This window comes from Rhincodon typus, chromosome 7, assembly GCF_021869965.1.
Source record: "Rhincodon typus isolate 14 chromosome 7, sRhiTyp1.1, whole genome shotgun sequence".
NCBI lineage: Eukaryota > Metazoa > Chordata > Chondrichthyes > Orectolobiformes > Rhincodontidae > Rhincodon > Rhincodon typus.
Genome location: NC_063338.1, coordinates 65,759,196 through 65,772,110, shown reverse-complemented (window position 1 = coordinate 65,772,110; position 12,915 = coordinate 65,759,196). Strand labels below are relative to the sequence as shown.

General features: G+C 38.3%; 1 protein-coding gene across 1 annotated transcript in view; it reads right to left on the bottom strand.

Moving 5' to 3' along the window:
* gpr39 (G protein-coupled receptor 39) overlaps positions 1-12,915 on the bottom strand; it is a 78,392-nt gene that overhangs the window by 63,973 nt on the left and 1,504 nt on the right. The window lies entirely within an intron of this gene.

Below are 12,915 nucleotides of genomic sequence, written 5' to 3'. Positions count from 1 at the left end.
CTGTTTGTTTCCTCTCCACCTATCCTCTCCTCTATCCCTCTTCTATCTGCCTCCCACTCTCTCCCTATTTATTTCAAAACCCCCTTCCCCTCCCCCTTTTCTGGTGAAGGGTCTAGGCCCGAAACGTCAGCCTCTCTGCTCCTATGATGCTGCTTGGCCTGCTGTGTTCATCCAGCCCTGCACCTTGTTGTCTCGGATTCTCCAGCATCTGCAGTTCCTACTATCTTTGATTATATTTGTATTTGTTTTACATGGTATTTTTGGGCCCTGCTCGTGTTGTTGCAAACATTAGACTTTCTTTCTTTGATAGTATCTTTGGTTCTATCTTTGCCAACACTATTGACTATCTGAGGAGCTGCGAGGTCTCAGGAAAGGTAGTGGCTGCCACAAACATTGTTGCCACTTGCTCTTATCCCTAACACTGAGCAGGCAATTTCCACCTCTTGAAAGCGCTTGACACCAATAATCAAGTGCCGGGCTTGCCTGCTGCCCAACTTAGTACATTTGAATTTAAAAATAACAGTGCAGGAGTAACATTGTTAAGGTGTAGATCAGCACCCGGAATTTATCTGGGTGTTGGGTTCTTGAACTCACTTTGACAATCTAGTCCATGGTATAACCCTTACTTCAGTAAATCACAACAACTGAGAGAAATTACTAATTATCTTCAAAACAATAAAGGTTGTTAAACATAAAATAAATTTAAGACATATAATTGTATAATTTGTGAGTAGTTTTTTTTAACAATGATTGAAAATGTGAACATTTATGTTCAACGAATAGTAGGACAATACAGCACAGAAATGGGCCCTTCAGTGCATGATGTCTTTTGTAGTTTGGAGCTTTGAGGGATGCTAAAGAACTGTTTCCTTCAACTCTAAGTACTGGCCCCTGGAACAAGCTGTGAGTTGGGCCTGTGACAAAGAGGCGATACATTTTGAATGAGAATAGACACTGGCTGAGGTCAATCTCAACATTCAAAAGGGTCATTAACTTCACAGGTTGCACGTGTCTTTGCCTCAAAAGATCAATTGGAGAATTTGGTTGAAACAGTTGGTGAACTTTAAGCCTGTAATGTAACTCTAGTCTTGTACATCTAGATGGCTAGGCTATCTATCATAAGTTGGCCTGCAGTGAGAGAGTGAGCTCATCTATTCTAAGCATTAAAAAATTGCCATATAATTGATAAGGAGATTCATATCAGCAGCTGAAGAATCTTTGCTGGCAGTGTACAACAACACCATATACAAACTCAAGTATAGAAACTGCCTACCTTGATTAAATTGCTAAAATGTAGCATTTTGCTGAACAAGTGCCTTACCTCTGAACGCATCTAATTACTGGTCAATGTGCTTTGGTATGATTTGCATCAAGGTTATGATCAAAAGAGTAATGACAATTTTGTTAGAAATTCTCTTGCTGAAAATGCAGTTTGAGGGGATGTCGGCGACAAATCAGGAATGTATTAACTCACATTTATAGAACGTCTTTAAGTTAGCAAAAATCCCTGCTTTAAGGGGACAATTTTCAAACAAGGGTTCCTCTATCTATCCTGTTGAAGCCTAAAATCATGCAGGCATTTATCTATTTGTCAACTACTGGCAGGAAGAGGTAAACATGATCCCTTTAAGGTCAAGTTGGTAATGGAATATTGGAATCCAGTCAATCCCCTGTGACAGATTTGATAATAAAATACACCAAACAGGCAGCTCCACTGTACTCTTCAACAGCAAGACAAGCAAATGGATGAGAATGGGATTCTTCCCAAGGAGTTTCAGGCAACCTTGAAAGTGCATGATATATGGGAGTAATATCTGATACACAAGCAGCAGGACATTCCGAGCACTCATTTTCAAAACATTAAAGCGTAACATGTATTCTTCATACTTTGGGACTCTTAAACCTTGCTTCTAAACAGCCTGTCCCTGAATTACCTGACTTAAGTAAGTGTCAATGAGTTCCTACAAGGAAAATATGTACTCTCTATTTGAAACAACCAGAGATTATGCATGTAGATTTCTCAGTAATTTGGAAGCTGTTAAAGATGGTGATGAGTTTCTGTGCTTGTCAGACACACACCTGATTAGAAGTAATGGAGGATACACCATATAGCTCATGCATTTAATCAAATATTATGCATGTACCTTTAGTTTCAGTGCGTTTGAAATTAATTTCACTATATAATGCAAGTATCTCACTGTCTTGTTAAAGGGTAAAGTATTTAAATTTATAATACATGGTGTGTTCTACTGATTTGAAATTATATATCCAATGACACCTCGTAGAGCTTATAATGAACTACTAATGGATTTTCTAAAAGAGTTCTTTGTAAGTCTATTAAAAACTTATTCCAAGTATCACAAAGTTATGCTTTTCAAGTTTGAAATATTTTGTAAAATTTGATGAGGTTTCTTAAATTTGAAAATCCAAATGTAAGATGCCATGAAAGTAGACAAAGACCACAGAAGGTAAAATAACTCATGAAATGGCAATCAAGTATTGTCAAGCTTTGATTTGAAAAGCTTGAAGATTGTGGGAGGAGGAATAAATCAGAGGAAGGATCTCATGGTTTCAAGATTCTGTGAAATATAGAGTTAGAATGAGAAATGTTGAAAAGACTGCCAACATCGATACAGTGGGAGATGCAGAAAATGATATAGAATATATAGAGCAACATTTTTGCAGCAAATTACTGCAGATGCTGGAATCTGTACTGTAAACAACAAATGCTAGAGATTACAGTGGGTCAGGAAGCATCCATGGAGAGAGAGAGAAAACTAATGTTTCATGTCTAGATGACTCTTCATCAGAGTTGAAGTGAAATGTGCAGCTTCAAAAGAACAAGAAGGAAAGTTAGGTGCATTGATCTGGTTTGTTTAATAAAATAAGGACTAGACATGTTGTGACATACAGACAAATTATAGACTAAAAGTGACAAATGGATAGTCTATCAAATGATTTGCTCTATTTACATGTTGTAGAAGTGTGAGGCAGGAGGATGGAATGCTTTATTCAAATATGGGGCAATACTCAAATCAGATGGATTTCAGATTTACACGACTTAAGAGGATTGAAAGCTTTTGGCATGAAAGGAAAATTGATGCTGAAGAAAATCTTAGGAATAGAGAAGATATAGGAATTCTATTTGAGCTGGTAATGAGACTGTCAATATACAAAAGGGTAGTGGATGCAAACATACTTTCAAGAAAGTGTCATGCATGACTGAAAATCATCTGAATCAATACTCTCTCTGTTACAATTCCAGCATAGTTCAGACATGTGATCATAACAATTCTCTTCAATTGATCTCGTCTTCTACTGCTTACGCATCCCTCCCTTTCTTCACCACGTTATTGGTAACTGTGTCTTTAGTTGCCTAGTTTCCTTATGTGAAATTCCATCCCCTATCAATTACTTCATGACAATTTTCTCTTCTATTCAGATCCTGTTTGAAACTATCTCTGAGCAAACTGTTGGACATCATCCTCCGATTGCCTTCTTTGACTTCACTTATCTTTTTTGTTTAATTGTGTCCCTGCAAAACAGCCTTCTGGTATCTTCTCATGTTAAAGGTACTCTGTGAATATAATTTGCTGTTCCTGTATAACCTTTGTATTTTTTAAAACTTTTTGCCCTACAAACATTAAATTATATTTTCACTTTTGAATTTTCAGTTCTATTAGAGATATTAGCCTTCATTAAACTTTAGTTTTGCTGGATTTGCCTTGATTTAAACCCTTTTCTATTCCAGTTTAAGTATTTCCCAATGATCATCTAAGATTCCATTTGCCAATTTTTCCTCTTTATGTAATTCAGACAAGATTAATTTTATTTTAATAATAATTTGCTATCCATCAAGTTAAGTAGGATTGTCAATGCTTTTTCTCTTCTTTTTCTGTTACTAAAGAAATTAACCAGGAAATTATGACTTCCAAAGTACAATTACCCCGTGTTTAAAAGCTCCTGAAAAGGCTCCTTTAAATGGTGTGTTCTGTCTTAGTTAAGCTTAATACAGTAGTTAGCTAGGAAAAAGTAGGAGATAAAATACCCGTTCTAACTCCTGGGCAATAATTAAAATGAACTGTCAACTTATCACTGACCACTACCACCCAACTATGTCACTGACCTGACCTGACCCGACCTGACTTGATATCCCTACCTCCATGTCGGTTTAAATACAAGCTGTCCTGACCCAACATGACACCTCCTCCCTGACTGAACATGACAGCTCACATGACCTGGACAAACACCCCAGGTTTCAGCTTATCTTTGAGCTGCATCTCATGACACCCTACAAGGTTCAGATTGTTTCATAACTGCACAACTTGTGAAATGCCCTGCCAGTGGAAAATAAGTGCAATAAATATGAGCGAATGGAATGGAATAAAGTCACTGGCAGTACTTGCAAGGGTACTGTGCTTTCACAATTTGCACAGCACACTGAGATTGTTTTCGGGTTGTCAGCAGTATTCTCTTTTCTCCCCTGCCTGTAACATTTGTTTTTAATCATGAACCTAACTATAATGAGATCAATGGTTCTGAATAAATGTTTTTCCACTTTTAAGCTGCTTACTAGTTCCATTTCATTATTCAGAATTCTGTGAAGTAATTGAATTCTTCTTTGTTGTTGTTAATGTTAATTCTTCCTTGTTAATATTAACTGAGATTACAGTCCTGGACATACTGTAGAAACATTTTGTATTTTTCTCCATGAACACTTTTATGACGCAAACCATTTTTTTTGATATTTAAAATATCCTACAACTGTAGCTGTGTTGAATGCACTCTTCTAATTTGTCTACAAATTCAATTTCTGTTTGGATATGACAATTCTTTCATTCTCTTCGACTCAGGTGATAGCAAAAAGTCAGATGTGTCAGAGTTAAAGACTGTTATTGAGGCTGACAAGTGGCCGCCAAATTAAACCGAGAAATTATTGGTTCATTTATTCCATTAGAAATCAGAATAATTTGTAATGTGTTTTGAACCTTTACACTTATGTTTTAGAACAACACAAATATATATGATTTAAGAGTATGTCTGAATACTGACTTATCAAAACTTTCTATTCTTTTGAAGACCCTTTATGCAACCAATTGTTCTTATTACATTTCAATAAAGTTTCAAAAGTGATTTATTTGGCACATTTGTTATATTAAGTGGTAGTGAGATGAGCAATGATGCTAATATCTTCTGTTAGTAAGTAAATTAATGAAGTGATGTAGATTGAATAACATCATCAATCAGACTAATGCACACTATCCATATTGCGTTGTCACATGAAATGTGTATACATCATTATTTACAAACATTAAAGTTAACCACAATAGAGGTGTTCATTAAAATAATTTAGTTCAGATACACTTTCATTACTGACGTAGAATAATAATGCGTTAATATCAGAATTTATTCAGAAATCTTATGTGCTGAGCAGAAGTCAGATGATTATGCTCCACAAATATACCTCTGATTCCTTATATGAAACTATCTATTGCAATAAAAAATAACAAACAGAAAAACATATAATCACGAATGAATACCATTTAAAATACTTGCCAGTATTGAAAGACCATTTAGAAATTGTCCATGGAAAAATGGCTACATATTTTGGAAAGATCAGTGCAGTCACAGATTGACTCACATACAAACAGTAGTCAAAGGACAGCAAGAATGTGATCGTTTGTTGACTGATAAAAGCACATTTATTTTTTTCATTACAAATCATCCAAAGCAACCAAAAAAATGATAATTTTTTTCACTGATAAAGAGGGAAGAGCTAAGTTCTTACTTTGAATTGCAATACTATGGTCAACTTTCAAAATAAACGTAACAATGTGATAAATTCCTACTGGAATTGAACAAAACAATGAACTAGGAAAATTAATAAGGGGTCAATTAACTTAAGTAAATTGACATTTTCCAGTGTTATTAAATCTTTAATTATCTTTATGACAAATCATATTTGCTCCATATATGAATGTCACTAGCAAGCTTTGGTCAACATTGTGTTATGTAACAGTAAAGTTTCCATGTGAAATTAATCTCTGTATCATAAAGTTGCATAGAAGTAATCAGTTCTATGTAAAATACTGCAGTTCCAACCAAAGAAACCACTGTTAAGTAAAAATGTGCATTTATCCCATGGTTGCACAGATGATAACAACAGACTCTCAATTTATATTAAATTGCACTGTTAAACATGCAGTTCATAACCATCTACTTATGCCTGCTGTGGACTTGGAGGGAGCTCCAACCACAGTTGATAGTTGACTGGGAAGCAATCTTTGCTCCTGCAAAGAAGAATCCTTCCCACTTAGTTCTAACACTGCAAAATAATGTGCAAATCGGTAAGGTAGTCCTGAATAAGCAACAGATCCTTAAGCTGCATTCATTCAGCTGGCTAAATTCTGGCTCTGATAGCATTCATTTAAAATCTCTGGATTAATGTAAGTGCCATACAGGGGGGAAACAGTACAAACCATATGAGACAAATAACAAAATGAATGTTTATTTGTCAGTCCTTAGCAGGATGATGACTTGCTGCACGTATGAAATCATGTTATGAGGGAGTGGCATCACAATTTCCAGTTGATCATACAGGAGATGTAAGTCATTCATAAAATGATCAAAGAAAACTGCAAAGAGACATCAATGAGGCTGGGAAAATCTTACAACGTAGCAGGATAGAATTCAATAACAGTCGGTCAAAGGCAGTAACTTAAGTTTAAAATGCTATCTATGATTATATTCCAACTGGAAGAAAGCTCAGTAGTTTCAAAGAATCATGGCCTTTCTTCTTTTGTTGCCCTGTACAATTAATACTTCCAGCCTTTTGTGTATGACTCCATAAATATCTCTCTGCCCTGATGTTTCATTTTACAACTTTTAAATTCCATCAAATTATTCAGTGGAATGCCCTTTAAGAGGGACAATACTGTTTTCAAGAAGAGCACATTGACTGTAAGATGTGATCTTCGCACAATTCTGTTCACCTGCTGCTGAGTACACTGGTAGGCAGCAATGCAATGAGGATACCAGCAGCCAGCAACCCATTCAGTCTTGTACAACAATCAGATAAATGACTTGAGAACAGCAGTCAGCATGTTGTCCACCTTTGAACAGGCAGTTTTAAAATCATAAACCCTGTGCCCACAAAGCAAGGCATTTAGCCAAAATGGTGACTTAAATGAATGTTGCTTAGCCATATAAGGACTGGGTGTGGTGTGCTTTGTTTATGCTAGGCTCAGTTTTGTTCCCAGTATTTATGGATGATTTACATTGGCATTTAGAGAACGTAGTCTTGAAATTCTGCTTATGACAGAAATACGCGTTTTAGTCAACAGGAAATAATGTAAATGAATGCTAAAAAAAAAGCTATCTTTCTGAAATCAAGCCTGCAATTGTTCCACAAATTCTGTATAGTATCTTTAAGTAACATTGCTGTGAGTACTTTTTGCCAGTTGCTGAATGATTTCAGAGTGTGATGAATATCAGGTACTGAGCCGTATCAAATTACCCACAGGTCCTGAAAGTACAACAGAACTATAATTTAAACAATTTATTCAGCTTCTAATGTAATTTAGATCTGCAATCCAGATGTTGATTGAATTTCCCTTCCCACAAATGATAGATGATGCACATCTGGCTTGCAATGATTGTGACTTGCCATAGAATATTGTGTTATGGATTTTCTCAGTATGTCTTGTTAAAAAAAGCAAGATGATCACATTGAGCCAAGAAGGAGCTGGAGGTAAAGTTTGTCATTCTGTCTTAAAATATTGGATTTATAGGCCCTGTAATAAATATCAAAGTAAATTCAAATACTGAGTCATGAATCTTTGTGGGAATGGAAAGCGGCCTCTGGCATAGCTAAAATAGGGCTACAGCCCTGATTCTCTAACCCTGCTCGGATACAGGCACCCAATACATTTGCCAGAGGGAATGGGAATGAGCTGTAACTTGCACATAGCTGTGCTTCACGGAGGTAGCTGCATATGTAAAACTGCTGCTGCCTTCAAACAAATCCAATTTTCATCAGTGGAATGGTTAAAGATTGGTACATGGGCTTTAGAATTTTGAACAGAAAGTCTAAAGTTTCCAGAGTTATTCAGAGAGGTGAGTACTCTTTTCTGTAGGTCCAGATTGCCCCTTGAGAAAAGTACATACTGTAGCGATTACAATGAGATCAGCCAGCTGGACCTCATAGAATTTGAGTTCCCTGATTGGGGCTGTTAACCTGTTCCAATTGGGGACCCCAAGATGACAGATAAAAAAGAGGATTGTCAGAGATTCTTACAATCTGAGAACTGACTCTGAAGAGACAGTTCTAGATCCAAGGACTCTTCATGTGTAAATAAAGGGTGACTTCGTGATGGGATCTGTGGAATTACTTCGCATACTTTTGGGAGAGGTCAAGTGCCCTTTGGGAATGTTAAAAGTATACATTCATTATAGAAACTGATCCAACAACAATGATTTTGTTGTTAAGGAAAGTGGCTTTTGACAAATTTACATTCTTAAAATCTTGTTACTTGGATATTTTATATTTGGAGCTAATTTGATAAAATGAGGATAATATTAGATTAGCTCTGGAAAGGTGATCATATAACTGGGCACCTCAGCAGAGGGTCTAGTTTTGTACAAGATTAATATTCAGCAGTGGAGACTCCAATTACAATGAGAACCATCTCCACCAGGGGAGAAAAATACAGACAGACATTCCAGGCCTCCACTGGTTAGGTGCCACACCCTCTGTTTATGTGTCACCTTTATTATGTTCAAAAGTGAGAACCTTAAAGTCCTGTTGATATTTTTAATTTCAAAATATGTTTTTGTCTTAAGTGAAGGCTGATAGAAAATGATTACAGATATAAATTAAGTGACTGGGTGATACAAACTGACGGAATGTAATACTTGAAGAAATAAAGAAATTTCAAACAGATTGGATTACAATTTCTTGTGGCTACAAAGGTAATGAGGGGTTGATAACCCTGGATCAACAGATTGTGCCCAGACTGCAGACATATTTTGTGTTCTTCCCTTTGAAGAATACACGAGAACAAGGTTAAAAAGCCAACTTTAACCCTATTAATAAACTAGTGGGTCTGAACCCTCTCATGTGTAACAGCCTGAGTTCAATTGTTAGTATGCTATGAAGATCATAATTAATTAACTATGACCTATTCACACATGTGTTGCAGGTAAAGAATCTCACTCTGAATGCTGCAAACCAGTTAACAAAGGAAGTAGGACAATACAAGAATTCCCTCTCATCCTTAATACTGGAATTTATTCATGGTGGAAAATAATCAGAACTATTGGAATGAATCTTAACCATTCTGAAAACTAAGAATTGTGAAATCAGTTGTTCAACTATCAATGTCAAGATGCCGATAACATTCACAAGGGACTGGGATCCTTTCTAAATTAGCCTTGTTGCAGCTAGCCAAGAGGATGGCAAATAAAGAAGGGAACTGATCCACCCCTTCTCACCTGGGAGCTTAGTAGCTTGAGGCATCCCATGTGGAGCTGTAATAAATTGGGAACCCCATGTCACAGAAGAGGAGGTACTGAAGGTCTTATAAAATGCATGAAGGTGAATAAGTCCTGGGACCTGATCGAATGTAACCCACGAAATTGTGGGAAGCTAAGGAAGAAGTTGTGAGGCCCCTAGTGGAGATAATTGTATCATCGACGGCCATGGGTGAGTGTTGGAAGACAGGAGGGTGGCTAATGTTGTGCCTTTATTTATGAAAGACTGTAAGGAAAAGCCAGGGAACTATAGACCAGTGAGACTGATGTCAGTGATGAGTAAATTGTTGGAAGCGATTCTGAGAGATAGGATTTATATGCGTTTGGAGAGGCAAGGACTGATTAGGAATAGTCAGCATGGTTTTGTGCATGGTAATTCGTGTCTCACAAATTTGACTGAGTGTTTGAAGAGGTGAGGGCAGTGCGGTAGACATTGTCTACATGGACTGTAGCAAGGTCTTCGACAAGGTACTGCAGTTAGTAAGGTTAGATCACATGGGATCCAAGGAGAGCTATTCAATTAGATGCAAAATTGGCTTGACAGTAGGAGACAGAGAGTGGTGATAGCGGGTTGTTTTTCAGATGGAGGCCTGTGACCCACAGTGTACCGCAAGGATCAATGCTAGGTCCACTGTTATTTAAATGACTTGGATGAGAATATAGGAGGCATGGTTTGTAAGTTTGCAGATGACACCAAAATTGGTGATATAGTTGACAGTAAAGAAGGTTATCTAAGAGTACAACAGGATCTTGATCAACTGGACCAGTGAGCCGAGGAGTGGCAGATGGTATTTAATGCAGATAAATGTGAGGTGTTCCATTTTGGTAAGACAAACCAGAGCAGGACTTATATAGTTAATAGTAGGGCTCTGGGGAGTGTTGTTAAACAGAGACCTATGTAACATAGTGTAGGTACATAGTTTCTTAAAAGTGGTGTCACAGATAGATAGGGTGGAGAAAAAGGTGTTTGGCATGCTTACCTTCTTCAGTCAGAACATTGATTACAGGAGTTGGGATGTCATGTTACAGCTGTGCAAAACAGTGGTAAGGCCACATTTAGAGTACTGCTTACAATTCTAGTCACACTGCTCTAGGAAGGATTTTATTAAACTGGAAAGGATGCAAAAAAGATTTACCACAATGTTACTGAGACTGGAAGATTTGAGTTATGAAAACAGGCTGGATATGCTGGGACCTGTTTCTTTGGAGCATTGGAGGCTGAGGGGTGATCTTATAGAGGTTTATAAAATCATGAGGGCCATAGATAAGGTGAATAGCCAAGGTCTTTTCCCCAAGGTAGGAGAGTCCGAAATTAGAGGGCATAGGCTTTAGGTGAGAGGGGAAAGATTTAAAAGGGATCAATGGGGCTACTTTTTTGAACAGAGGATGGTATGTATATGGAATGTTAGAGACAAAAAAACTGCAGATGCTGGAATTCAAGGTCGACAACAGGAGGCTGAAAGAATACAGCAAGCCAGGCAGCATCTGGAGGAAAGGAGCATTCAACGTCTTGGGTGTTACCTTTCTTCACAACTCACTGCCAGAGGGAGTGATTGAGGTGAGTACAATTACATTTAAGTACAATTACATTGAGCAGGTACATGGATAGGAAACGTCTAGAGGGAAATGGGCCAAACGTTTGCAAATGGGACTAGTTCAGTTTAGAAGACCTGTTCGGCATGGGCGAGTTGGGCCAAAGGGCCTGCGTCCATGCTGTCCACCTCTATGACACTAAGACTCACCTAGAATCTGCCCATAAGACCGACATGAGCAAGGATAGTGAGTCAGTGAGTGTGATGCAATATGTTTAGGTGATATAATTGTCATGGTTGAATAGCTAATAGAGTGTGCCCCGCCTGAGTGATGTAGGTGTGGGGTTTTAAGCCATACTACAATTGAAGAGATTAAGGTGCAGCTGCGAATGTTGGGTTTGAGTCATGATTGATAGGAATTGTTGGTGGGTGAGTGCTGTATGTTGAAGTGAACTATCAGTGACCACTAATGTGAAGAAATAAAATTTCTATAACATTGCATCCAGATCCTCAGGACTAAAGTACTGGCATTCATCATCTGCTTGTAATAGCTTTGGTAAAATTTGTGCGTGATGATCTTGACTTCATGGAGATAGAGCACATATTTTCCTCTCTTTTAAATACTGCACCATCTTATTTGCTGCAGCTTCAGAGAACTTTACAATACGTCCTCTCCCCTGCTGTGTTATAAGCCCCTATATCCTCATAGTCAAACTCTCTTCTACAATTAATTCTAGCGACTGTTTCAGGCTTAAAGCACCTCCACTTTAAGAGGTGGAGACTGGCTTTAAATGTGCAGTCTAATATTAGAAGTTAGCCTCGCTTGAACCTCCAGCTGGGGCATGCAGCCACATTAATGTACAAGCAGCAAAAATGCAAATAACTGGGATTACACAGGTGGTGTATCCACTGCATTGGAAGCAACAAGCACAGTTAAATGACATGATACAATCGCTGATTCTGTTTTCAATTAACATTGAAGTGCTGGAATAAAGTCTTGTTGCTGGACATTATGATGAGTTCCCCACATCCCAATGTAAAAGTTAAAGTTAGTCCAAACCTGTGGTACTGGTTCAATCCTCAGCCATTTACCAGAGGTCACCTTGTCAATTGGCTTGAGACAGAACTTCCAACACCTCCACCACATGCCCTTTTTGGGGAAGAAGGTGGATTCTCCAAAACCTGTCAGCCAATCAAATGAAAAGCACTTTTCTGGACCCAGCCATGCCACTGGAAGTGGGTGGCCACTTCTGGTACTGTATGTAATCCCCTATAGCTGATCAAGGGCACCGGATGTAAAGTTAAATAGGGATGAGGGTGTTAACACCAGGAACAGGCTGCCAAGACCTGGTGAGGTGGTTTGGGATAACACAGTGTGGAGCTGGAGGAATACAGCAGGCCAGGCAGCATCAGAGGAACAGGAAAGTTGATGTTTCGGGTTGGGACCATTTTCTGAAGAAAGGTCCCAACACGAAACATCAAATTTCTTGCTCCTCTGATGCTGCCTGGCCTGCTGTGTTCCTCCAGCTTCACGTTGTGTTATCTCTGACTCCAGCATCTGCTGTTCTTAATATCCCTGAGGTGGTTTGGGAGACATGGTAAGCAGGGAAAAAGGGAAGGAAAGTGCATGGATGGAGAGACGTTGGTGGTGAGGTTTCTGATGCAGAGGTCCATAAAGGACAAATTCTCCCTTGCTCAGCCACCAGCCCAAGTGATGAGTGTTGCCGGGCCAAATACTTGGTCAACGTCTCTCTTGCAAATGAGTCAAGTTCCAGGAGTGACGAGGAAAGGCCCCTTAACCTCAGTGGGCCCACAAGCAGGTTGATCTCCTGAAAGTGGTAAGATTTTGCTA